This window comes from Toxorhynchites rutilus, chromosome 2 (assembly GCF_029784135.1).
Source record: "Toxorhynchites rutilus septentrionalis strain SRP chromosome 2, ASM2978413v1, whole genome shotgun sequence".
Classification (NCBI taxonomy): Eukaryota; Metazoa; Arthropoda; class Insecta; order Diptera; family Culicidae; genus Toxorhynchites; species Toxorhynchites rutilus.
In genome coordinates, this window is record NC_073745.1 from 261514642 (window position 1) to 261517844 (window position 3203).

The 3203-nt window shown below is 39.3% G+C and overlaps 1 pseudogene; it reads right to left on the reverse strand.

The window, feature by feature from the left end:
* Positions 1 to 396: 396 nt before the first annotated feature.
* LOC129772271 (U4 spliceosomal RNA) lies at positions 397 to 564 on the reverse strand (annotated as a pseudogene).
* Positions 565 to 3203: the final 2639 nt, after the last annotated feature.

A 3203-nucleotide genomic window follows, 5' to 3' on the forward strand; every position in this document is an offset into this window, starting at 1 on the left:
ATGTGATGACGAAAAACAAGAAAAAACAAGCGATTTTCATTGCTTCGTATCTAGAACGATACTGAAAGTTTGTCTCAGCGAGATTCAATATTTATGCTTCAGGCAAATATTCCCCTTCGTTCTTCTTCTTCTTATTTTATTTGTTCACGGTGACTTTAAATCATTCCCCTTCGTTGATCGTAGATAAGTTGCTCGTTATTGATGACATGGGTAGGGAAGGTCACAAATGAGCAGAACAAATGTTAGGGAAAGTGGAAATGCTTCCAGTTTTGATCAATTGAAACCGTTTACACATCAGAGGATTGTAACATATACTATAAAAAACAAGTCTTAGGGAATTTACGATTTATTTGGTATGTAAATTGTCAAAATCCGTTCGCGGTAAAAATAGTTATTAACGTTAACTTTATTTCATAAAAACTATGGACGCGTTATACCTATGATATAACCGCAAGGTTGACGTAGGACTGCCGTAGGCTTAGTAATCAATTGTATTTCTTCAATTAGCAATAATCCCACCTCGGATGATCCTCATTGGGTACGATATCGCCGCTGCGCAGTGCTATCTTTTGTGTATTGATTAAATTATTGATTAAAATAGTGAATATCTCAATTTAAGTCATTTCATGCATTATGGTAGTAGTTATCGCAGCAAATAGTTATCAACATGTTGCCTAATTATCAAACGGTATGCGTAGAAGTTCAGTGAGCTGGCGACATGAAGGGATATCTTCCAATGCAGTCTTGAATAATCGAGCCAAAGCGTTGATTTTGTACCCGCTTTTGTAGACCGTGATAGCAAAACGAATTCTGGAGTGTAAAAATGTTTGGGGGTATAAAAGTATTGCCGACTTGAATGTATCTGCAATGGTTGGTTTCGGAATCTGTATTGGGAAAACACATTCCAGTTTTCAAAATTTCAAGCGAGAAAAAAAGTACTTGTAGTTTGCATCATTCCCCAGGCTTCATGGTTTTGAAGTCTGTGTTAGGGAAACATTCCAATTTGCAAAACCGCAAATAAGTACGAAAGTTCCCACTGCTTGCATCTTAATTTCTATGCCGATGTCCACAGGTTCCATGGTTTTGAAGTCTGTGTTAGAGAAACATACCCGATTTCCAGAAACGCAAGCGAGTACAAAAGTACGCGCAGCTTGCTATGTCGATTTCCTCAGGCTCCATGGTTTTGAAATCTGTGTTAGGGAAACATCCATCCATTCCAGCGATCGTACCTCAATCATTGCAATCGTAACTGAGTGAATTTCCGAGCAGCACTCGCTTATATTCCGATTGGTGTGATTTCAATAGCCTGTTTTGAAAGCAATTTTAGGGCTATTGAAACAAGTTTTTGGATCAAAAACTGGAAGTGGGTTATATCTATGGTATAACCGCAAGGGTGACGTAGGACTATCGTTGATTTAGAGATCATTCGTTTGAAGTTGAATCTAAATCCATTCTGAATGAATGAATGAATGAATATTTGGGGGACTTCGAAAACGAGAGCGTTACGTTGGAGGCACAAGGTTTTATGCATCCAACATAGGATACGAAAAACCTTCTTCTGAAGAATAATCTTCAGAAGCTTTCCTGCTAACTGTACATGATTGACAAATCACAAACCCAAATGTATTATATGGATATTTTATGGATAGAAAACATTAAAATAAACTCTTTCGCTTGAATGTAATTTTCAATTCAAAGAGGAACTGGCAGATTATTTTCCAGCAACGATTAGATATTTCCACATTTTCCTCGATACTGGAAGCCCACCAGTGGTTAATGCTAATTCGATAACCACCTGTTAAAAGCACTTGATTGAAACATATTTGGTCACAGTGTTACGTGCATAGAAAACATTCAAATAAACTCTTTCACATGAATGTATTTTTAAATTCCCAGAGGAACTGGCAGATTATTTTCCGGATCTTTCTCGATGCTGAAAGGCATCCAAACGGAAAGAATTCCGTGCGTGTATGTGTGTGTAGCGGCTGCTTCGATGGTCACCTTCTCTTCTCCTGAAGGATCGGCTTCTCTGTGCTCCCTCACAGTTTCAAACAAACTGCTTGCGTTTCAGGGCAGATCTCGATCCTTCGCCGTCCAGCATCCTCAGCAACGATGTTGTCTTGTCGATGTCCTCACGAAAAATGAATGCGTCTCACCACCAGAATATCGCTTAGGTATGCTTTCTGTGCGTGTTTAAATCGAGAGAAGGCGTTGTTTACGATGGCAATTTGGAAGGCAAACTAGAGGGGAATGAACTCTCTGAGCTCGGAACTTTCGGCGACAGAGCAATAATCGATTGCGGGCGCATACAATATTGGATACGGAAATATCCTACTGATGGGGAAGAATAATCTTCAGAAGCTTTCCTGCTAATTACACTTGGTTGAAAAATTACAAAATCAAATGTATTTGATCGCTGTGTTATATGGTTAGAAAACCTTAAAATAAACTCTTTCACATGAATGTATTTTTAAATTCCCAGAGGAATTGGTAGATTATTTTCCAGAAATGATTAGATCTTTCCGGAACTTTCTCGATGCTGAATGGCATCCAAACGGAAAAGATTCCGCGCGTGTATGTGTGTGTAGCGATGTCTTCCCGGGGAACCGTTTGTGGCATCACTCTCCTCCTGATGGATTCCCTTCTGTCCTAGGGTGCACAAACAGGCTCTTGGTGACACCGTTCATCCGCGCTTTCATGATAAACAAAAAGCTACACCACAACAGCGAAAACATGCTCCAATCGCTGTTCAATTAGAACTGAGTGGATTTACGAGCGGCGCTCGCTTATATACCGATTGGTGATTTCAATAGGCTGTTTTGGAAGCAATTTTAAGACTATTGAAAAAAGTAACGCTCAAAATCTCGGTCTCCGGCGTAACGCTTTCGTTTTCGAAACTTTGATTTTACACCCCGGTATAGAAATGAAAGACGTAGTCCTACGTCAAAAATAACAAGCATATAACGCGTAGACATTTTATCTTTCGAATGAAGTGTTTATCATACCGTTTCGTTCAGTTGTTTAGGAGCTATTTACGCACAAAATCTCATTCTCGGGCGTAACGCTTTCGTTTTCGAAACTTTGAACTTACACCCCAGTATAGAAATGAAAGACGTAATCCTACGTCAAAACGTAACCTGTTTAACACTGATCAGACACCCTTAATGAAAGGCGTGTGTGCTGTATCACCGTCAAAAAATAAT